Source organism: Natrix helvetica, assembly GCF_964273705.1.
Source record: "Natrix helvetica genome assembly, chromosome: 1".
Lineage (NCBI taxonomy): Eukaryota > Metazoa > Chordata > Lepidosauria > Squamata > Natricidae > Natrix > Natrix helvetica.
Window position 1 is genome coordinate 191973544 of NC_138548.1, and position 25379 is coordinate 191998922.

General features: G+C 45.9%; 1 protein-coding gene across 6 annotated transcripts in view; it reads left to right on the forward strand.

Moving 5' to 3' along the window:
- Window positions 1–25379, forward strand: part of TRPC4 (transient receptor potential cation channel subfamily C member 4) — a 363414-nt gene that overhangs the window by 289044 nt on the left and 48991 nt on the right. The window lies entirely within an intron of this gene.

The window sequence follows — 25379 nt, forward strand, 5'->3', positions numbered from 1 at the left end:
CTCCTATACTTAACAGCATTGCACCCAGGTAAACCCGGGAGTGACCCGAACAATCTGAAACATGTATGTTATTTTCCACTTTTTAATTTTTTTTATTTTAATTAAACAAAAACACAAAAAAAGAATCATCCTTCATTACATCTTGTAGAAAGAGTGCCAATTGGTTACAGATAACTTTTGTGCATTTCTTCCACAGTCATTACTTATAGTTCATATTAGACTATACACTTTAAATCAAAAATCTTTGTATATCTTACTATCAATGTACCACAATTCTCATTTGACTACAATTATTTGAACATGCTTTTACCTCAAATCATTCATAGTTAAAGACACAACCACATAATGGCATTCATTAGCTATTTCAAAAATCCTCCAATAACATTACACCTTTATGACATATTCTAAGTAAAAGTCAATTAATAAAATTTCTAAACCTTTTTCCCCTCCCCCCCCAACTCGCTGTTTAGAGTTTGTATCCAAGTTGCTTTTGCCAATACCAGAGCATGTATATATCATTGAACAATATCCATTGACATTTCTTTGTTGTTATTATAATTGGCTAAAATCATTTACTATTTATATCCCACCTCCTCTCATCAAACCCAAAAAACATTACATCTTTACGACAAGATCTAAATAAAAGTTTGTTAATAAAATTTATAGGTCTTTTTCCCAGATCGCAATTTGCAATTTATATCCAAATTTCTTTTGCTCGTTTGCCAGTACATGTATATATCATTAAGCTGTATCCATTATCATTTCATTATTATTATCATAGTTAATTATTTATTGATGAATAAACATTTAACAACAATCTAAAACAATCTAAGAATTACTAAATTCCTACTTATTGACCAACCAAAATTAACTAATTTTTTATTATCAACTTTCATTGTCAACCTGTATCTTTCCAGTAACAAAACAGTCTTATCTCTCTTGCCAATTGTTGTGTCAGTCTTCTTTTTATCTCCTTTATAAGGTTTTTATAGACTTCTCTCCGCACTTTGTTGCTTGAAGGATCTCTTAGGTAATCTCGTTGCCCTCCAGCTGTTATTAAAATTAGCTTGTCTTTGGTTGTCAATCGTGCTTCTGAAAAAAATTCTCTTCTTTTTTTTATTAAAATTTTTAAATAAATTTTACAATTATCACCACCCTTCCCTCTTCCCACCCGACCTCCCCCCGACCTCCCCGAGCAAAATACAGGGTATAAACGTTTAACAACCATACGCTAACATAAGCTAACTAAATTTAACATGTTACTATTCTTGTGCTTTAACTCCCCCTTTATTAAACTAACTTTGAATAAATTGTAATATTCCTTATGCCTTCATTCATAAGCTAACTGAAATTTTTTAGTCCGGTATTTGTTTTGAATATAGTCAATCCATCTTCTCCAATCCAGCTTGTACTTCTCATCTGAGTAGTCCTTAAGATACGCTGAAATTTTGGCCATCTCTGCTAAGTTTACTACTTTTAACGTCCATTCTTGAATAGTGGGCAACTCTTCCTTCTTCCGGCATTGTGCCACCAACAATCTTGCTGCCATCATTAGGTTCAAGATCAAATTAGTCTCTATAACAGTACAATCTGAAACTATGCCTAACAAAAACAACTGGGGTGTGAACTTTATCCTCTTTTTCAAAATATTTTGAATAACCCACCATATTTTTATCCAGAATGCTTTAACTTTTTTACAAGTCCACCAAATATGGTAGTACGTGGCACCAACACAGTCACATCTCCAACATTTAGATTGTAGATTCGGATACATACAGGATAGCCTTTTTGGATCTAAATGCCATCTGTACAGCATCTGAGAGATTTGCAAGAGATTTTCATTGCTGCTGGCAACTAACTTAAGACCGGGGGGGGGGGGGGAGAATAAGGAGAACAAGATATGGCTAGGAGTTGGTGAGTCAGCCGGGAGAGACCAACTAGAGGTGGCTATGGTGGCGGGTGAGGGAAAGGAAGGCCGCCATTGCCTGGACTTCTGCTGTTTTTTCCATCATACCCTGGCTGCTCCCAACGTCCCTATGCCCCCCCCCCCAGGCCTTGTCAACGCCAGCAGGGGACACCAAACTCTAACTGTAAGTCTCTGTGGACCTCTAGGAAGGAACCACCCTGAACCAGCGCGAATAATCTCCCACGTTTGGGTCACTCTGCCATGGAACATCCTGAACACCTTGAACAATCTCTCACCTTGTGGTCACCCTCGTCGTTTTATGCAATTTTATGTAATTGGGGGTATTCGATCATTCCCACCCCCTTCTTCTCTATCTAAATATTTTAACATCTCCTTCCTCCCTCTAAGACCCCGACTCATTAACCATGAACTTTTATGAACTTTTACCAACTTTCTATCAACCTTTATTAGCATCCTGATTCCATTGGACTTTTAACGAACTATTTATTCGAGGTTGGACCTGCTCCGCCTGCGGGAGGCCCCGCTCTCGCAGGTATGGCCCTTGGTTCTCTCAAGGGCCTGCCTTGATGACGGGTTTGTGAACCCCGAGAGGTGGAAGAAACGGAGGCTGAGGGGCTTTTTATCCAGAAGTTTTTTATTGTTATTAAGGGGTTCCAGGGAGGGGGGGTGTGATAACCAGGCCGGGAGAGGCGCCAGTGCCAGTGCCAGACGGACAGGTGAGTCCGGGAAGGAAGTGAGCAGAGCGGGGGGGAGAGGGAACAAGTGATTCCAATAGAGGGTTGTTTGATTACAACAGTCGCGGGGAGGGGGGGATGCGAGGACAAGAGAAGATCACAAGGTCGGTTGGGAGACCGTGGTTGTTGGCTATGCCCGGTCGTTTGCACCAACCCCCGCAACCTAGGTGGCCAGGAACTACAGAGCCCGGGCCTACGGCTGATGCTTTGCAATGCAAGGTCCGTAACCAACAAGGCCCCCCTCATTAATGAGTTGATCTCGGAGGGGGAGCTAGACCTTGCAGGGATAACGGAGACCTGGTTGGGCCACGAGGGTGGTTTACCCCTCGTGGAAATGTGCCCACCAGGTTTCCGTGCATTCCATCAGCCTCGGGCCCTGGGTAAGGGTGGTGGGGTGGCGGTAGTTATACGGGAAGGTCTAGAGCCGAGGGAGTTCACTGTTCCTCAGATATCCGGGTGTGAGTCCCTTGGTGTGAAATGGGGCCCAGGGAGGCAGTTGGGTTTGCTGATTGTATACTTGGCTCCTCGCTATACATCAGCAGCCCTGCCCGAGCTCCTCGAGCTGATCTCGGAGATGGCGGTTGAGATCCCCAGGCTTGTGGTTATGGGGGATTTCAACCTGCCGTCGACGGGAGCAGCGTCTGAGGTAGCTCGGGAGTTCATGGCTTCCATGACAGCCATAGGCCTGACCCAGTTAATTCAGGGCCCCACACACGAAGGAGGTCACACATTGGACCTTGTTTTTGTATCTGAGCAGTGGACGAGTGATCTGGGTAGAGGGGATTTTACTGTTACACCCCTGTCATGGTCAGATCACTCATGTCTCCGGCTTGACTTCCCTGGCGCTACCCCCCACCGCGAGGAGGCGGGACCAGACGGTCCAAGCTGGTACCGCCCCAAGCACCTGATGGAGCCGGATAGGTTCCAGACGGAGCTTGGGCCATTACCTGTAGCCCTGACCCGCGCTCGGTCGGAGGACCTAGCGGCCGCCTGGAATAGGGCGGCGGCTGGGGCCTTGGACCGGGTTGCGCCTTTGCGACCTCTCCTGCGGCAGCGACCCACCCGGGCTCCCTGGTATACCGAGGAGCTGAGGGTGATGAAGCACCACAGGAGACGTCTAGAGAGCAGGTGGAGGTCCTCACGCTCTGAATCTGATCGAACACAGGTAAGATCCTACTTGCGGACCTACCTTGTGGCATTAAGGGTGGCCAAACGTAGATATTGCGTCACCCTTATTGCGTCCGCGGATAACCGCCCTGCCGCCCTGTTTAGGGTGACCCACTCCCTCTTGTCACAGAGGACACAGGGGGCACACTTACAGGGCAGAGCAGAGGAATTTGGGGAATATCTGCAGGACAAAGTCGCTCAGATCCGGAGCGGATGGGCCCCACTCAGTGGACCAGACGGGCCGCCAACAGCGAGTCTTGTGAGACCATCCTGGGAGGAGTTTGATTCTGTTGCCCCCGAGGATTTAGATAGGTTGCGTGGACGGCTGCGACCCACCACATGTTTAATGGACCCGTGTCCCTCCTGGTTGGTACTGGCATCTTGGGAGGTGACCCGAGGCTGGCTTCTGGGCCTGGTGAATGCCTCATTGGGTGAGGGATCCTTACCAACCGCCTTGAAAGAGGCGGTGGTGAGGCCCTTGCTTAAGAGGCCTTCACTCGACCCAATGGAGCTAGCTAATTATCGTCCAGTCTCCAACCTTCCGTTTCTAGCGAAGGTTGGAGAGAATGTGGTGGCGCAGCAGTTTCCACGACACCTTGATGAATCCGAGTATCTAGACTCACGCCAGTCCGGCTTCCGACCCGGGCACAGCACAGAGACAGCCTTGGTCGCGTTGGTTGATGATCTCTGGAGGGCCAGAGATAGAGGTTGTTCCTCTATCCTGGTCCTATTAGACCTCTCGGCGGCTTTTGATACCATCGACCATGGTATCCTATTGCGCCGGTTGGAGGGGATAGGAGTCGGAGGTACTGTTTTGCGGTGGTTTGGCTCCTACCTCTCCGACCGGAGGCAATGTGTGTTGACAGGGGGACAGAGGTCGACCCCGAGGCCACTCACTTGTGGAGTGCCACAGGGGTCGGTCCTCTCGCCTCTCCTGTTCAACACATATGTGAAGCCGCTGGGTGAAATCATCCGTGGTTTTGGGGTTGAGTATCACCTCTACGCTGATGATACTCAGCTGTATATTTCAACTCCAAACCACCCCAACGAGGCTGTCGAAGTGATGTCCCGGTGTTTGGAGGCCGTCGGGGTCTGGATGGGGGACAACAGACTTAAACTCAACCCCTCCAAGACTGAGTGGCTGTGGCTACCGGCACCTCGGTTCAGCCAGCTGATCCCATCGCTGGCCATAGGGGGCGAACAATTGCCCCCTGTGGAACGGGCACGCAATTTGGGCGTCCTCCTTGATGCCCGGCTGTCAATGGAGGACCATGTGGCAGCCGTGGCAAGGGGGGCGTTCCACCAGGTTCGCCTGGTGTGCCAATTGCGCCCCCTACTGGACCGGGATGCCCTACGCACGGTCACTCATGCGCTGGTGACGTCCCGCCTGGATTACTGCAACGCTCTCTACATGGGGCTGCCCTTGGGACGCGCCCGGAGACTGCAGTTAGTTCAGAACGCAGCCGCGCGGGCTGTGATGGGGAGTACGAGGTACTCCCACGTAACACCTCTCCTGCGCGAGCTGCACTGGCTGCCTGTGGTTTTCCGGGTGCGTTTCAAGGTGCTGATTACCATCTTTAAAGCGCTCCATGGCACGGGACCTAGTTACTTGCGGGATCGCATCCTCCCACATACATCCCTGCGGCCAATACGCTCACACAGGGAGGGACTTCTCCTGGTGCCGTCCACTAGTCAATGCCAGCGGGCGACACCGAGGAGTAGGGCCTTCTCTGTGATGGGCCCAACCCTCTGGAATGACCTCCCCCCCGACATTAGAACCACTTCTGACCTCCGCTCCTTCCGGCAAAAACTGAAGACCCACCTGTTCCGACTAGCAGGCCTGGCATAATTCAACTGTCCCTCCTGGCAAATGTATTATATCTGGTTATTTTAGGGGTTTTTTAATTTACTGTATTTGTTTTTAGGGATTTGAATTTATTTTATATCTGCTTTGTACAGTTCTTTTAACTACATTTTAACCTCCTCCATGTCAATTGTCAACTGTACATATTTAATTTAATTTTATTGTATCCTGTTATATTTTGTATGAACTGTACACCGCACCGAGTCCCTTGCGGGAGAGGGGGCGGTCTAGAAGCATTAAATATTATTATTATTATTATTATTATTATTATTATTATTATTATTATTATTATTATTATTATTATTATTATTAAATATATCGATATTTTTTCCAGACACGCAGTAAGGCATTCCTTAAAATATGACTTTTAAAGATCTTGCCGGCCTTCTTGTCATATATTAAATGAGCATGCCAGCCATATACCAAATCATAACCCTCAATATTCAATATTCTATCCTCTGTTAGATTAATCCAATCGCTGATTGTTGTTAAAACTGCTGCTTCATAGTATAATTTTAAGTTGGGCATTTTTAAGCCTCCTCTTTCACGTATGTCTTGCATTATTTTAAATTTTATTCTCGGTTTCTTTCCTGCCCAAACAAAATTGTTAATATCTTTCTGCCATTCTTCCAAATTTGCATCTTTTTTAAGTATTGGTATCATTAGAATAGAAACTTGGGAAAAACATTCATTTTAACTGCTGCTATCCTTCGCAACAAAGACATTGTAATTTTTTCCATTTATTCATTTCTATCTGTATTTTATGCCATAATGGTTCATAATTGTACTTATATAATTTCGCATTTGAAGTTGTAATATAAATTCCTAAATATTTAACCTTTTTTACTATCTCACATCCTGTTACTCTTTCTAATTCTTTTTTTTTTTTTTTGGTTCGTAGTCATATTTTTAGCTATCATCTTTGTCTTCCCTAGATTTACTTTAAACCCAGATACTTGACCATATTGATTAATTATAGTCATTAGACCTATAACTGATTCCCCCAGCTGGGTTAAAGTTACAACCAAATCATCAGCAAATACTCTTACTCTATATTCGTAGTGCCTAATCTTAATTCCTTGTAGTTCGTCAGACTCACGTATTCTGTTCAATAACAATTCCAGGGTTAAAATAAACAATAATGGAGACAAGGGACACCCCTGTCTTGTTCCTTTTTCAATTTTAAAAGATTCTGTTAAGCCTCCATTAACTATAATTTGTGCTGTCTGTTTCTGGTATATTGCTTTGATAGATTGCATGAAATGCTCTCCGAACTGCATCTTTTGTAGTATTTTTATTAAAAATTGCCAATTGACTTGATCGAATGCTTTCTCCGCATCTAACAATAAAAGCACTGCCGGGACTTGATTATACTTTCCCAAATATTCAATTATATTAATAATTTGTCATACATTACTTTTCATTTGCCTTCCCTGTATAAAACCAGACTGATCATTGTGAATCGTTTGTTGCGCAATTGGCATTAACCTGTTTACCAATATTTTAGCAAAGATTTTATAGTCTGTATTAAGTAATGAAATGGGTCTGTAGTTTTTTGGCTGGGTAGGCTCCTGATCTTCTTTTGGAATCAATGAAATAAAAGCTGTTTTCCAGAATGGTGGGATCCTGCCTTCCATTTGGATTTTATTAAATAGTTCCCTAAGAGGTTCCATCATTTCTAGTTGTAACTTTTTATAATAAACTGCTGTCAAGCCATCTGTGCCAGGAGCTTTGCCGATTTTTAACTGCTTAATTGCCAGGAAGATTTCCTCTGTAATTACAAGTTGATTCAATCTTCCCCTTTGCTCATCTGTAAGTATAGGAATTTTCTCTTTCTCCAGATATCGATCTATGTCTGACCCTTGTATTTTGTTACCATCATACGATCTGGTGTAAAATTCTAAAAAAGTCTTTTTAATCATATCCTGTTGAAAAACGTCTTTCCCTTTATATTCTACTTTCTCTATATTACGGGATCTTTGTTTTTTCCTTAACATATATGCTAACCATCGACCTGGTTTATTGGCATTGCAAAAAGTGTTGTGTTTAGCATATAGAAAACTAGTGGCTATCTGGTCCGACACTAACATATTGAACTGCCCTCCCAATAAAGTAATTATCTCTTTTGTCTTCTTATCATCTGGTTTAGACATTAACTCCTGCTCTTTTTTTTAATCTCTTCCTCTAATTCCCTTTGTTCCTCCCTTTGTGCCTATGAACATTATTCAGATTTATTAAAATGCTTCTCATTATGCTTTACTTGCATCCCAAACCATTTCCATAGATATCCCCTTAAGCATATTAAAAACAAAATATTCTTTCAATAGTTTTTTACTTTCCGTAACATTTTTTCCTCATATCTAAATAGATTTTCATTTAATCTCCAAGACCTCCTGGGTCAGTCTCCATATTCAAGTTCCATCCAGACCATGTTGTGATCTGTTAAAGTTCTCAGGCATATCTTAATCTTCTTTACCCTGGAAAAAAATCATTTGTAATTAGTATAAAATCAATTCTGGAAAGGGATTGGTGCCTATCGGAAAAGAAAGTGAAATCCCATTCTTTAACATTCCGTTCTCTCCAGATATCTCTCAATTCAAAGTCATCCATCATATCAAAAAAGGATTTAGATAATCTTGTTCATGTTTGGGTATTTTGCAAAAGCCTCTTCTTGTCTTGAACAGGATCCAGTCCTCCATTCCAATCGCCCAGTAAAACGCAGGATCTGTAACCCCATTGTGTTAATTTGGTGTGAAGCAACTTATAATTTTTTTCTTGTTGTTGATTGGGAGCATATATTCCTGTTAAGAATATTTTCTTACCTTCTATTAATAGTTCAATTGCAGTATATCTACCTTGAGGATCTGCTTCAATTAATTCAGCCTTTAAGTCTTTTTTTAAATATATGACTATACCGTTTTTCTTCTCCGGAGCAGATGCTATGAAATGCGATCCCAGTCTTGCGTTCATCAAGTATTTCTGATCCTGTGTTCTAATGTGTGTTTCTTGTAAGCAAATTACATCATTTTTAAATTGTTTCAAGTAGTGAAATATTTTTTTCCTTTTTTGTGGTGAGTTTAAGCCATTGACATTCCATGTTAGAAATTTAATTGTCATCTTTAGCACACTGAAGCTTTTTAAGAGCTGCCTGGAAATCTTGCTGGGATTTCACCTTTGGTCTAGCTCCTCCCACTGCTTCTGTGCTCGTGTTTATATTATCTTGGATTGTCATCTGGGCTTGTTGAGACTTTAATTCTTGTTCTTTACGTTTAGTAGCCGCATGGGTTTGTCTCTGTTCCATAATTTCTTCTGTTTCCTGCAACAAACCCCAGTTTGTGCCTGGTTATCTTGCTGCCTGGGGTCCTCTGTCTCTTTTCTTTCTTTGGGACCTGGAGATGGAGGGCATCCTGCCTTTAGTACTATGCTATAGAAATCTTTTGCCTTCCAGACAGAGTTGAGGCGATGTCTTTCTCCCAGGTAGTTCACCACCAATCCGGCTGGGGTCTCCCATCTATATTGAATAAAATTTCTCTTCTTAAATCCATCATCATTACCCTTTTTTTCCCTTCTGTATCTTGGAATCTGGGATAAAGCTCCAGTTCGTTGAATTCCCTTTTCCATATTCCCTTCATTCCACTTTCACCCACATTTGCTCCATTAATAAATTCATCTATTGTCTTGTCTTTATCTTCTATGTCTTCATTCTCTCCTTTAATTTTTGGGGCTCCAACCCCTTCATCTTTTGCTGTGAGGAACACTAGTTTTTCCAACTTCTTCTCAATTCTCTCATATCCTTCCAATAGATTTTGAATCCCAGCCAAGATATTTTGGAATTTTAAGGTTTCCTCATCTGAATATTGATCCATGTTTCCAAAAAAGAAGAAGGATAAAAAAAACTAATAGCCACTGCCACTCTAGCCTTCCAGGCCTCTTTTATTTTTTATTTTAGGTTGAATTAAACACAAGTTCTTTTATGCTCTTTAAAGGAGAAGGGTTCTGTTTTTTTCCCCTTTCTCTCCCCTGCCAAAATAGTTCTCAAAAGCACCTGTGAAAACAATTCGTGCCCTTGGCTCTTTATCAGTTTCTGTAAACAAATTGCAAACCCTTCAGCTACAAAGTCAGTAAGATCAAAGATGAAAAAAGAAGAGATACATTGTTTCAAAAACTTCAGCCTCTGACCTCCGAGTGGCAGTGTTGCTACATTGGTTTTAATCCAGAAGTCAAAAAATAAAGTAACAAAAGGCAGAAGAAGAAAAAATTAATCCATTCACTTTAAGAGGAGAAACGAGAAACGTTGTGAGCACTTCAATCCACAAAGTATAGTTACAAAGAAAAAAAAAGCTTTCCAAAGCAATCCAATATAAGTTAATTTTGCTGCTTAATTCTTTTGCTTAAGGATCTAATTTGGCTTTTTAAAAAAGTTTCTTTGGGCAGTCTTTCCCAAAATAGAAAAAATACCTCACCAGATGGACTCACTTTCTCTTTTCACTTCCTTCCTTCCGGAGCCGTCCCGACTTCATCAGCCTGGGGCTGCCTGTTTACCACCGGCTTGAAGAGCTTCCCTTGGGTCAATCAGGGACTTTGCAGTGTTCCTGAGACCAGCAAGGCTTTGTCTTCCTGATCACCATCTCTGCGGGACGGTTTAGATGCAAATGGACTGTCCAGTGGCAAAAGTATCAACGGCAGTCTCGGAGTGTCGAGACCGCACGTTGTAACTTTACAACGTTGGCTCCTTCTCTTATGTTATTTTCCACATTTAATGTCAATACTTTTAAATTATATCTTAATGTCAGTACTTTTTAACATATTGTAAAAACTAATGTGTATTGCTGGTCTTTAACCGTAATAAAGATTTACTTACTTACTTACCTCTACTTGCAATAGAATACCTTATGCCAATAACCTTGAAATTTTGGACCTGGACAACCTAGAACTATGCCACCTACGGTCTGACCAAACCTTAGTACACAAAATTGTCTGCTACAATGTCCTACCTGTCAACGGCTACTTCAGCTTCAACCGCAATAATACATGGGCAAACAATATACAAACTCAAAGTAAACCGCTCGAAATATGAAAATATGACTTCAGCAACAGACTGATCAATGCCTGGAATGCACTATCCAACTCTGTTGTTACATCCTCAAACCCTCAAAACTTTAACCTTAAACTGTCCATCATGGACCTCACCCCATTCCTAAGAGGTCTGTAAGAGGCGATAGTGCATAAGTGCACCAGTGTGCCTACCGTCTTTGTCCTACTGTTCCCATTTATTTCTACTCATTATATATATGTGTGTGTGAGTGTGTGTGTATGTATGTATGTATGTATGTACGTACGTACGTACGTACGTACGTATTTGTGTTACAACCCCTGGTATGCCCAAATATGGGAGGGAGCTCACTACTCCCCCTTTCTGTCCTTCGGCTCATTACAGAGGACCATCCAGGCAGAAAACCATATTTTTATTTTTTAATGTTGCCTTTTTATATTTGTGTTGTATTTGTGCTGATAAATAAATAAAGGGAGACTAGTATAGATCTATTTCAACCTATTTAGGTCTCATCAGCTAGCCATACCCTTACTGGGAATCGAACCAGGGCTGTATTGCATATTAGGCTGATGTAATTGCCACTATAATGTAACATACCTATTTCCCTGGCCTAGCTGATAAGGAAGAGAGCCTGTGGCAATTACATCGGCCTAATATGCAAGCCCTGGTTCGATTCCCAGTAAGGGTATGGCTAGCTGATGAGACCTAAATAGGTTGAAAGAGATCTATACTAGTCTCCCTTTATTTATTTATCAGAACAAATACAACACACACACACACACACACACACCAGTGACGTGCGGTGAGGTTTATGACTGGTGAGGAGATGGCGTCCTCAGACATTTTGGGAGTGGGGAAACCCCTCCTACTTCTTTCCCATCTTTCATAATATTCTCTAGCTTCTCTGGCATATTTTTCAAAACGCTCTATCTGGTCACGATAGCTTTGCATTTCTTCCCCAGTGCCTGAGAAGGATTCATAAGTTTCACTTTCTGCGTGGGGGTGTTTTTCCTCTGCCGGCAGTTGCCGCGAAGGCTTTGGCCAGACATCAATTGTTTCATAATCTCCAAGAGTTTGGGAGTGAGGTTGCTCTGGTAACGTGGAAAGTTTTGGCTTTGTCCTTAATATGTTATAATCTCTTGGAGGTATTTGGGAGCTTTCATAATGAGAAGGGAGATTTACTGACCTCAGTCCATAGATTTCACCTCCTGTAGCTCCTTCCCCCACAGCAGGGTCTTCATCCAGTCCAGTTACTGGAGTTTGGGAAGTTAGAAGCCAGCGTGAGAAGTCTTGCATTTCTGTGTCTGAGGGAATGGATCCTTCCGAGTCTGCGTTTTCTCTTTTTCTTTCTTGGCATGGCTAGGTAGCCTAGCCGGTTATCTCTTAAAGATAGCTTTTATTTATTTTATTTATTTTTATTTTCTTCGAATTTCTAGACCGCCCCCTCTCCCGAAAAGGACTCGGGGCGGTGTACAGTCCACACAACAAACAATAAGTATCAAATACAAATATAAATACAGATATAAATACACATAAGGAGGAGGTTAAAAATTTAAAAAGAACTGTACGGAAGAATATAAATCTGGTTCTAAAAACCCTAAAATCAGTTAAATTTAAAACCGTACCCTATAAATAACCAGGTAAGAATATGTTTCCAGGAGGTAACAGTTGTCACAATTATAATTATGCCAGGCCAGCTAATCGAAACAGGTGAGTCTTCAATTTTTGTCGGAAGGAGCGGAAGTCTGTGGTGGTTCTGATATCGGGGGGGAGGTCATTCCAGAGGGTTGGGCCCATCACAGAGAAGGCCCTACTCCTTGGCGTCGCCCGCTGGCATTGCCTAGTGGACGGCACCTGGAGAAGCCCCTCCCTGTGAGAGCGGATTGGCCGAAGGGATGTATGTGGGAAGATGCTATCCCGCAAGTAACTAGGTCCTGTGCCATGGAGCGCTTTAAAGATGGTAATCAGGACCTTGAAACGCACCCGAAAAACTACAGGTAGCCAGTGCAGCTCGCGCAGGAGAGGTGTTACATGGGAGTATCTAGAGCTCCCCATGACAACCTGCGCGGCCGCGTTCTGGACTAGCTGCAGTCTCCGGGCGCGTCCCAAGGGAAGCCCCATGTAGAGAGCGTTACAGTAGTCTAGGCGAGACGTCACCAGTGCGTGAGTGACTGTGCGTAGGGCATCCCAGTCCAGAAGGGGGCGCAATTGGCGCACCAGGCGAACCTGGTGGAACGCCCCCCTTGCCACGGCTGCCACATGGTCATCCATTGACAGCCGGGCATCTAGGAGGACGCCCAAATTGCGCACCCGTTCCACAGGGGGCTATTGCTCGCCCCCTATGGCCAGCGATGGGGTCAGCTGGCTGAACCGAGGCCCCGGTAGCCACAGCCACTCAGTCTTGGAGGGGTTGAGTTTGAGTCTGTTGTCCCCCATCCAGACCCCGACGGCTTCCAAACACCGGGACATCACTTCAACAGCCTCGTTGGGGTGGCTCGGGGTTGAAATGTACAGCTGAGTGTCGTCAGCATACAGATGGTATTCAACCCCAAAACCACGGATGATCTCGCCCAGCGGCTTCACATATGTATTGAACAGAAGGGGCGAGAGGACCGACCCCTGCGGCACTCCACAGGAGAGTGGCCTCAGGGTCGATCTCTGCCCCCCCGTCAACACATATTGCATCCGGCCGGAGAGGTAGGAGCCGAACCACCGCCAAACGGTGTCTCCGACTCCCATCCCCTCCAGCCAGCGCAGTAGGATACCATGGTCGATGGTATCAAAAGCCGCTGAGAGGTCTAATAGGACCAGGATAGAGGAATAACCTCTATCTCTGGCCCTCCAGAGATCATCGACCAACGCGACCAAGGCTGTCTCTGTGCTGTGTCCGGGTCGGAATCCGGACTGGCGTGGGTCTAGATAGTCGGATTCATCAAGGTGACGTGGAAATTGCTGCGCCACCACATTCTCAACAACCTTCGCCAGAAAGGCAGATGGTAAGTATCCCTCCCCCAACGAGGCATTCACCAGGCCCAGAAGCCAGCCTCGTGTCACCTCCCAGGATGCCAGTACCAACCAGGAGGGACACGGGTCCAATGAACATGTGGTGGGTCGCAGCCGTCCACGCAACCTGTCTAAATCCTCGGGGGCAACAGAGTCAAACTCCTCCCAGAGTGGATTCACAAGACTCGCTGTTGACGGCCCGTCCAGACCACTGGAGGGGGCCCATCCGCTTCGGATCTGAGCGACTTTGTTCTGTAGATATTCTCCAAACTCCTCTGCTCTTCCCTGTAAGGGTGCCCCCCGCGTCTCCTGAACCAAGAGGGAGCGGGTCACCCTAAACAGGGCGGCAGGGCGGTTATCCGCAGACGCAATAAGATCGGCGCAATGTCTACGTTTGGCCGCTCTCAATGCCACAAGGTAGGTCCGTAAATAGGCTCTTACCTGTGTTCGGTCAGACTCGGAGCGTGAGGACCTCCACCTGCTCTCTAGACGTCTCCTATGGCGCTTCATCACCCTGAGCTCCTCGGTATACCAAGGTGCCCGGGTGAGTCGCTGCCGTAGGAGAGGTCGCAAAGGCGCAACCCGGTCCAAGGCCCCAGCCGTCGCCCTATTCCAGGCGGCCACTAGGTCCTCCGACTGAGCGCGGGTCAGGGCTACAGGTAATGGCCCAAGCTCCGTCTGGAACCTATCTGGTTCCATCAGGCGCTTGGGGCGGTACCAGCTTGGACGAAATGGGGGGTAGCGCCAGGGAAGTCTAGCCGGAGACATGAGTGATCTGACCATGACAGGGGGGTAATATCTAAATCCCCTATTCCCAGATCACTCGTCCACTGCTCAGATACGAAAACAAGGTCCAGTGTGTGACCACCTTCGTGTGTGGGGCCCTGAATTAGTTGGGTCAGGCCCATGGCTGTCATGGAAGCCATGAACTCCCGAGCTACCTCGGATGCTGCTCCCGTCAACGGCAGGTTGAAGTCCCCCATAACTAAAAGTTTGGGGATCTCCACCGCCGTCTCCGAGATCAGCTCGAGGAGCTCGGGCAGGGCTGCTGACGTATAGCGAGGAGCCAAGTATACAATCAACAAACCCCACTGCCTCCCTGGGCCCCATTTCACACCAAGTGACTCACACCCGGATATCTGAGGAACAGTGAACTCCCTCGGCTCTAGACCATCCCGTACAACTACCGCCACCCCTCCACCCTTACCCAGGGCCCGAGGCTGATGGAATGCATGGAAACCTGGTGGGCACATTTCCACAAGGGGTAAACCACCTTCGCGACCCAACCAGGTCTCCGTTATTCCTGCAAGGTCCAGCTCCCCCTCGGAGATCAACTCATTAATGAGGGGGGCCTTATTGGTCACGGACCTTGCATTGCAAAGCATCAGCCGCAGGCCCTGTCTCTGTAGTTCCCGACCACCTAGGTTGCGGGGGTTGGTACAAACGACCGGGCGTAGCCAGCAGCCATGGTCTCCCAACCGACCTTGTGATCTTCTCTTGTCCTCGCATCCCCCCCTCCCCGCGACCGTTGCAATAAAACAACCCTCTACTGGAATAGCTTGTTCCCTCACCCCCCCCATTCCGCTCACTTCCCTCCTGGACTCACCTGTTCGTCTGGCACTGGCTTCCCTCCTGGCCTGGTTATCCCCCCCTCCCTTCCCAGAACCCCCTAAAAACAATATAAAACATTTGGCTAAAAAGCCCCTCAGCTTCCTCTTCTTCCACCTCTCGGGGTTCACAAACCCGTCATCAAGGCTGGCCCTTGAGAGAGCCAAGGGCCATACCTGCGAAAGAGGGGCCTCCCGCAGGCGGAGCAGGTCAGACCTCGAATAAATTAAAACGTTGTAATAGTCCCAGTAGGGTAGGGGTGCAGATGATGCAAAGTTAGTAGTTAATAGAGTCTCAGTGGAGTGGAGGGTAGAAAGTTAATAAATAGAAGAGTCTCAATGGAGGGTAGGGGATATTCCAGTGTCCAGGTGGTACTTGGTGCTTGGAGGCAGGGGTGGGGAGGGTAAGAAATGATTAAATATCCCAGGTGGTAGGGGGAAGGCAAAGGTAGCAAAAATGGTGGAGGGTAGATGAAAGTTCAGCTCAGCTGTTTCCAGGTGGATACAGCCCCCCCCCCCGATGGATGGGGGGGGGTATTCTTGGCCCAGCTGCTTAGCTCCCATTAGAGTCAGCAGGGCCCTGGAGGGGTATGGGAGCAGCCAGGAATGATAAAATAACCCAGGAGTCCCTGGCTGCGGCTCCCTCCCTTCGTCTGCCGCCGCAGCCATCTCCCTTTGATCCTCCGGCTGCCTCTGCCTCTGGCTGCTTCCCAGCCCTTCCCACCTATCAGCTGATTACTCCAGTGTCCTGTTGCGTCCCGTTGCTCCCCTTAAGCCCTTTGATGTCTCTGGGGCCTCCGGAGCCTCTCACCCCCTCTTCCTTACTCCTCTTCTGGCTTTGAAGAAGCTTGAAGAAAACAGCCGTAAATTATAACCATCTCTCTGCTACCATTAATTGTCAGGGGAAGAATTATTTCACCCTGAACTAAATGAGGTCTTAGATCGCGGCTGTTTCCAAACAGGCATATTCTTTAAGGTGCGAAGAAAAGAAATAAAAAATTCTGGAAAAACATATTCTAATTAATAAACAAACTTTAATACAAAAATAATAAATGGAAATAAAACAAAACTAACTAATTGTTACATTTTGATAAAAGCAATTCTGTCTCCCAGTTTCCTGGCAGACGGACAAAGATCAAAAGGGAAGAGAAGAGTCTGGAATGTGAAGTAATAGAAAAGATAAGCATGCGCAGTACATCATTGTCAGATAAGACCTTATGACCTGCGCAGTAACTCTTTCAGTTTAACTATTTCGTTTCAATTCGTCAGTTCAGGCTAGCAAACAATTTAACGCAGTGACAGACCTTGTGGCTGCTAAACCAGCTTTGGAGTGATGGTGGATTACTGATTTTCCCCCTCCATCCATCCAGGAGCTTTTCTGTATAAAATATATAATTTCAATTATATCAAAGAGGGCTGCAGCCACTTGCTTTCTCTTCATAGATGCTGTGATGTTGCTAAACCTGCTCAAAATATCTGGACTCACAGCATCCTACTGAGCCTCCAGAGTGGATACCTAGAGCGCTCACAACTGCTTGCCTCAAGCAGCACCTGGAGCTTTGAGCTTTCTGTGCAGTCTCATACTACATATATACAACATCTGTTGTGAATACCCATGTGCTGACATTTAAACCCCCCAAAATGGCCAAACAGAAAGTAGACTTTGAAAACAGGTGTTTTCAAAAGAGGTGGGAATCAGAGTACCTGTTTGTTAACATTGAAGATAAGGCAGTGTGCCTTGTTTGCCTAGCTACTGTGGCCGTATTTAAAAAATATAATGTGAGACAGAACTATTAGACAAAACATCAGGACAAGTACAAAAACATGGACATACACCAGAAGCTAAAGAAGGTGGAAGAGTTAATTACTCGAATTGTAGCCCCTCTCCTCCCAACAAACACAATATAAATTTCTCTTAGATTAATAATAGCACATTGATCCCATTTTCTAAGTTAATTTGACATCTATAACTCTTAATATAAATTTCTCCTAAAATAACAATGTTTCGTTAATCCCATCTTCTAATTTATTCATACATATATATTACCCCGCCCTCCACCCTAACCCTCCCCCACCTCCCACACAAACCCACCCCCCTGACTTCCGCTATATACCACTCTAACAATTCCAAACATCCCATATATTATTTACTCTGATCATCTATCAATCTAAACATTCTTACCTAAAGGCTACATAATAACTCCTAGTCTGGTATTTATTCTGTATATAATCAATCCATCTTACCCATTCCTGTGTATAATCTTCCTGTTTCTGAGCTTTTAAGAAAGCTGAAGTTTTTGCCATTTCGGCGAACCCCGCCACCTTCTGAATCCATTGATCAATTGTCAGTAAAAAATCTTTTTTCCAATGTTGCGCAATCAACAACCTAGCTGCTGTAACCATATGCAAGGCCAATTTTATTTCCCCTTTGGTGAAATCCTTAACTATACCCAATAAAAACATTTGCGGAGTGAATTGTATTCTTTTCTTAAATACATTCTGCATAACCCACCATATTTTTATCCAAAAAGCTTTAACCTTGTTACAAGTTCACCATACATGAAAAAAGGTAGCATCTAGACACCCGCATCTCCAACATTTTGGTTGAACATTTGGGTACATGCATGATAATTTTTTAGGATCTAAATACCATCTGTAAAACATTTTATAAAAGTTCTCCCTTAAATTCTGTGACTGTGTAAATTTAACATTCTGAACCCATATTTTTTCCCAGGTTTCCAACATAACCACTTCACCAAAATTCTGAGCCCATTTAATCATACAATCCTTAACCAATTCACTTTCTGAGTCTCTTTCTAACAGTACATTATATATTCTTTTAACTTGTTTTGGGCCAGTCTCTTTTATCTGCTTAATCAGTTCCACTTCTTTATCCATAAAACCGACCCTGCGATCTTCTTCCCATCTCTTCTGTAGCTGTATGTAATGTAACCAATTTAAAGTAATTCCTTCTTCCAACAGCTGTTCCAAAGTTTTCAGCTTCCATTCGTCCCCATCAGCGATAAGCACATCTTTATATAAACAATCCCCGAGTGACTTAGTATTCATAATTCCCATGGTGTCTGCAAGATCCAACCAAAGCGGTATCTTATAATCCCAATTGGGCCGGTGCTTCTTCCATATTCTCATCAAGGCACTTCGGAGAACATGATTGTTAAACACTTTATCCACCCTATCTTCATAAAAAAGATATGCATGCCATCCCAGAACAAGATCATGGCCTTCTATATTCAGCAGTTCCATTTTTGTTTTCCCAAACCAATCTGCTACATGCGTTAGTACCGCAGCTTCATAGTACAATCGAAGGTTTGGGAGTCTGAGTTAAGACGGGGGGAGGGGAGGGGGCAAAGTATTTGGTATAATATTCAAATAATAATTCCTTTCCATTGGTTACGTATATCTCATCAATGATTAATTAACCCCAGAAGAATGGTGACCCTCTGCTTCATTTAAAGTCAGTATGATTTCTTTTATATAATGTAAAACTCTTGTCTTATGCACAAATGGCATTCTACTCTTAATACAACATTACAAATTGCAATCTTTATAGACCTGATCAAAGGCAAGCATTTTTTTAATATATTGCCAACTTTTGATACTAAAAATGATAAGCTTTGTTGGTTAAAAATTATAAAGAAATCAGGAAAATCAAACAATTTTAATTGGATCACTTGTTTAAAAATGTGGGCAGTTGTTGAAAAATTGATAGAAAATATTTTGCAAATCATTTTCATTCAAAATAAATGTATTCAAATCTGGTCACTTTAAAAAAAAAATCCAAAATAGAATAAAGAGAAAAAAAAGAAAAAAAAAGAAGGTGGAAGAGTTGAAAAAGAGTGATGTCACAGCAGGACATGTTCATAAAAGCAAAGTCACAAAGTGAAGCTGCTGTGAAAGCTAATTTTATAGTGGCTGAAGAGATAGCTAAATCAGCCTGCCATTTACAGAGTGTTAGGAGAAATTTTGAAGTGCTACATGATTAAAGTGTGCAATCAAAAGCAAGCATTTTTGAATGTAAGCCTAAGCAGAAATACTGTTGCCGATCAGATATGTGAGCTTGCCACTAATTTACAAGGACAACTGATTGAAAAGGGAAAAGATTTTATTACCTATTCCCTTGCTGAGGATGAGAGCACTGACATCAATACTGACAATCTTATCTGTGGAGTGGATGCAACTTTATGAATGACAGAAAACCAGAAGATATGCAATCAATGCATGGCACTACCACAGGAAAAAACATATTTGAAGCAATATGGAAAGGTGTAAATGGCATGAAACTGCCCTGGGATAAACTTACAGGACTGACAAAAGATGGAGCACCTTCTGTGTGAGGAGGAAAGAGTGAATTAGTGGGAAGAATGCAAGAGAAGATGAAGAGTGAGAATTACACAGGTGAGCTGACAGCATATCACTACATTATACACCAGGAAACACTATGTGGCAAAGCCCTGAAGATAGAACATGTAATGAACACTGTATCAAAGACAGTTAACTTTATAGAGCTAGAGGTTTAAATCATCAGTTTAAGTCTTTTCTTGAGGAAATAAATTCGGAACTTGGTGATCTGCTCTATCACACAGAAGTATAAAAAAGTGCTCAGAAGTGCACAGAAGTAGAGAAAAAGTGCTCAATAGATTTTTTTGAGTTGTATATGGAAATCTGTGAGTTCGTTGAAAGCAAAGGAAAAGACTCCGCAATACTGTGTAATGATACTGTGTGAATTAGCTTTTCAGTGTGACATTACAAAACATCTCACTGCACTAAACCTTCAGCTTCAGGGACGGGACCGTAAGATCACGGACATGTATAATCGTAGGTGGGATTCACTTATCTTCCCCACCTGTTTGCAAATGAGAGCGCACGCCATGTCTGCACATATGCACTGCCTTCTGTGCATGCGTACTGCTCACATATTACATCGGGGTGGGTGGGCAAAGCCTCCATCAGTCATCACTCGAACCAGAGAGAACTGGCTGAATACCACCTCTGTGTACGGTGCAGTGAAAGCCTTTCAAGTAAAGCTCCGACGGTGGAAGACTCAGGGAAACTTGTGTCACTTTCCCTGCTGCCAAATGCTCATCAGCCAAGTCACCACCGGTGTGATCTCAGATTTTGTTGATAAACTGAGCATTTGCAGTTGATTTGGAAAAGTGGTGGTTGCCTACTGGTTCAGACCAGTTCGGTCAAACCGGTAGTGGTTTGGTGGCCTGGGTCACTGGAACCAGCAGCGACCCAGGACTGCCACGCCCCCGAACTGGTTCTCCAGGCGGTGCGATAGGCACCACCATCTTGTTTTTTGCTTCTGTGCATGCGCAGAACAATTTTTATTGCACTGCACATGCACGTGCAATGCATATCAAGCACGTCCATGCCCGGCATGCCCATGAACGAACCGGCAATATGCCAGAACCCACCTCTGATGCCGATGGAGCTGAACTCCAATGTAACAGCACACTTAAGGCAAAATATGATTTTGTAGGGCCCACACAATTGACCAGCTTCATCCCTGAAATGATGCCCTAACTCTGCCTGCGTGCTGCTCGAATGCTGTGCATGTTTGGAATTACATACCAGTGTAAGCAACTTTTCTCCATGATGAGGGTGAACAAAAGCGCACACAGAAGTGTGCTCACTGATGCACACTTCTACTCTATCCTGAGAGTTTCCACAGTTCAGAACCTAATTCCAAACATGGATGAACTTGTAGCCAATAAAGGATGCCAAACATCCGGCTTGGACAAAACAGCATGACAGAAAAATACCTAAAAAGCTTATGTATGTTCTTTGTTTTAAATTCATTTTTGCAGATTTATTTGAAATGTTTGTTCATATTTGAAATGTTAATCCTGGTAATACACTCCTGAACTAATATGATACAATAGTGTTACATGCAACTGGCCCTTTGAGGGCAACCATAATGCTGATGCAGTGAAAGTTTGCAGGAAGCAGTTTTCTCTGAGTTCAACTTCTGCCTTGAAAGATCTCTGGAGTGGAGGAGGGGATGGTGGGGGAGCAGCATAAGGAAAGGCTGCCCAAACAAGCTGGCATCCTTACCACTGATAATTGGAAACAAGAGATTCCCTCACGCAGGACCAGGAGCACTGCTACCCTGCTGCCTCTTCTTGCTCTCCAGAGATCTGTCAAGGCAGAAGTCGGAGAAAACTGCTTCCTGAAACCTTTCTCCTCTGTGTTTCCACATACAGCAGGGACGTCCTCTGTCTCCTCCTTTGTTGGGAGGGTGCACCAGACAGGGAAACGCCAATGCTATTTGGGATTGGGATAAGAATGTTTCCTTTGGTGTGTTGTGTGTGTGTGCGCACGCACATCTGGATAAAAGCTTAGAAACTGACAATCATACCTGGGATTGGGGAGAAGGCCCTCTCCTTCCTATCTGAATAATAGTCCCTGTTGTGGCCCAGCCGGTGCCGCTGTCACCAGACTCCGAGAGTGATACTCCATACGAGTCAGCTCCAGAGGAGATGGGCGATCCTGGACAGGATTCGGAGGCTGAGCAGGAATCCGAGAGTCTGGTCGGCCACCAGGTGGCGCCAGAGGCATGGAGCAGCGGTGAGAGCCAGAGGAGGAGGACTCCCGATGCCCTGCCTTGGAGCAGCGGAGAGGACAGTGACTCAGGACTTAGCAGGGCGTTTCTAGATGCCCGTTTCCGGCGCGCCCACAGACACAAGGAGCGCAGGCGTAATTATAGGCAGTAAAGAGCTCTCAGGTGCTGTTTGGGAGACGCCCTTTTTAGGTTATAAAAGGGTTGACTCTGGAGAGGCTCTGCGTAGCAATCAACAAAGGACTTAAGCCAGCAACTCTAGTCTGGGATCCTGGCAAGCTGGATAGCTGCTTTTGTGTGTTCTATCTCTGTGAGTTCTGTCTTGGTGGCTTGCTGCCACAAAACCTCTTGTCTGTTGGTGTAATAAACCTTGTTCCCTTGTACTGTTCCGGAGTGTGTGTGCTGTGTGGGCAACGGAGGAAGGGGGGTCAGAACAGATTGATTGCTACCCCAAACGTATCTCCATTCAGCTATGATGGAGCAACTTCAGGCGGAGAATGCTCTCTTCGCACAGCAACTTGCCCTGCTAACAGCGCAAGTTGCACAGCTGTCTGCTCCTGCCAACCCCCCACCCCTCCAGCAGCAACAAAGGAAATGCCCAGTGGCCATGCCGGATAGGTTTGATGGCAGTCCGAAACTTTTCTCGGTGTTCCTGGGCCAATGCCGGTTGTTCATTGCCTTGAGAGCGGAGGACTTTCCCACCGACCAGACGAAGGTGGGCTTTGTGATAAGCTTGCTCTCAGGCACAGCAGCACGGTGGGCTATGCCTTTGCTGTCTCAGCCGAGCCCCCTGCTGGATGACTTCCAGGGTTTTTGCACTCATCTTCGGCTGACGTTTGAGGACTCCATCAAAGGAGAAACAGCCACCAGACTCCTGAAAGAGTTGCACCAAGGGCGTGGTTCTTTACTGGACTACGTTACCGAGTTCCGGCTGCTCAGTCAGGACTCTGAGTGGAATGAGCCAGCCCTTATGGATGCTTTTCAGGATGGTCTGTCAGAGGACCTGCAGGATGAGCTGGTGAGAGTGGACAGGCCTCCAATGTTTGACGCGTTGGTTCATCTATACCTCCGGATTGACGGCCGGCTGCAGAGGTGGAGGCCTCGCCGAGCGTCCCGGAAGGTTCTGAGAGTACCAGTTCCATGAGAGACTCCTGTCCCATGGGAGGAGCCCATGGAGTTGGGTGCAGCCAGACCCCGCTTGTCACGCACGGAGATGGAGAGACGGCGTGCAGGGGGGTTGTGTTTTTACTGTGGGGATCCGGGACATCTGGCTACGGGTTGCCCCAAGAAGGGAGGTAGAGGGGCTGCACGGTCTATGGCCTCCCCTCAACGACGGACCTCCGTCTCGGGAAACGGGGAAAGCCCGATCTGAGGGAGACTTCGGGTCGGGCACAGGCTGGAACAGAGGCTGAGGGGCCTCCACGACATCTGATTCTTGCAGCGCACATTTTCTTGTCGGGTAGTCCGCAGGGAATTCCAGCCCATGCCTTGGTCGATTCCGGGGCTACCACGATTTTTATGGATGCAGCGTTTGTCACGAAATATCACGTCCCTCTGTGCCCGGTAGACCCTCCGATGCGAGTGGAGACCATTGACGGCCGAGTGCTTCTGTCTGGGCCCATCAAGAACGCCATGCAGCCTTTGTGCCTGATCCTCGGGGAGCATGAGGAGGCCATTCAATTTTACGTGGCTTCGTGTCTGCATTTCCCCGTGGTGTTGGGCTTGGCTTGGCTGCGGGCGCACGATCCCCAGATCCACTGGTCGCAGAACCGCATCTCGTTCCCGTCCTTGCAATGCGTGGACCACACCCGTCATGTTTGCACGGCTCAGGTGCCCAGTTCGGCCGAGGTGACAGTGCCGCCGGATTTAGCAGAGTTCGCGGACGTGTTTAGCGAGCAGGAGGCGGATCAACTGCCACTGCACCGGCCTTACGACTGTCCCATTGACCTGGTACCTGATGCGAAACTCCCGACGGGCCGCCTATACTCTGAACCGGAGTTGGCCGCATTGCGGGACTTCCTTGACAAGAACCTTGCCCGGGGTTTTATCCGGCCTTCGTCTTTGCCCTTGTCTGCCCCGGTTTTGTTCGTCAAAAAGAAGACCGGGGATCTAAGACTTTGTTGCGATTACCGGCGCTTGAACGCCATCACGATCCGTAATCGCTACCCGTTGCCTCTGATTCCCGAGTTGTTGGAGCGGCTCCGGGAGGCCGCAGTGTTTACAAAACTGGACTTACGTGGAGCTTACAATCTGGTCCGAGTCAGGGCGGGGGACAAATGGAAGACAGCCTTTGGCACCCGATACGGACATTTTGAGTATACGGTCATGCCGTTCGGGTTGACCAATGCCCCAGCTGTCTTCCAACATTTTATGAATGATATCTTTTGGGACCTTTTGGATCAGTTTGTCGTCATCTACCTGGACGACATCTTGATCTACTCTACGTCTCGGAAGGATCATCAACAGCACTTGCGTCAGGTCTTGCAGCGCCTTCGAAAGCATCGCTTGTTTGCCAAGCTGGAGAAGTGTCAGTTCTGGCAGACCACCATCGAGTTCCTGGGGCACCGTATATCCCCTGGAGGAATTGCGATGGAGCCAGGCAAGGTGGAGGCATTACGAAGTTGGCAATCTCCTCGACGGATGAAAGACGTTCAGAGACTCCTCGGGTTTGCCAACTACTACCGGTCCTTCATCCCCGGCTTTGCTTTCTTGACCGCGCCCCTCACTCGGCTCCTGCAAAAGAAAGTGCCGTTTCACTGGGGATCCACGGAACAACAAGCGTTCGTGGCCTTGAAGCGCGCTTTTACAAAGGAGCCGATCTTGAAACACCCTGATCCCCATCGCCCCTTTGTAGTCGAGGCGGATGCGTCCGACATCGCGGTGGGGGCGGTGTTATTGCAGGCTCACACCCCTGATGGCACCCTTTTCCCTTGCGCCTATTACTCTCGGAAACTCAATCCTTCCGAGCGCAATTATACCATCTGGCAGAAGGAGTTGCTGGCTATTAAGGCGGCATTCGAAGCCTGGCGACATCACCTGGAGGGGGCCAGGCATCAGGTCGAAGTCCGGACAGACCATCGGAATCTGGAGTTTTTGACAACAGCGCGGAAGCTCAATCAACGCCAGATCCGGTGGTCTCTGTTTTTTGAAGTGGTTCCACTTCAAGGTCACGTATATCCCCAGTGCCTTGAACCAGAGGGCGGATGCCCTGTCCAGAAAGCCGGAGTACTCAGACCCTGCTGACTCACTGCCCCCCTGGACGGTCCTACCCGTCGAGTCCTTCGCTGTAATCCAGGAACCCGTGGAATAACGGTCGTTGATACGGAATGTGCAGCGAAACGACGAGTGGGTGGAACAATGGTGGGCAGAGGTAGGGCCGACATTCCCGTGGACCTTTGACGAGGACCTTTTGAGGTATCGGGATCGGCTCTACGTGCCTGC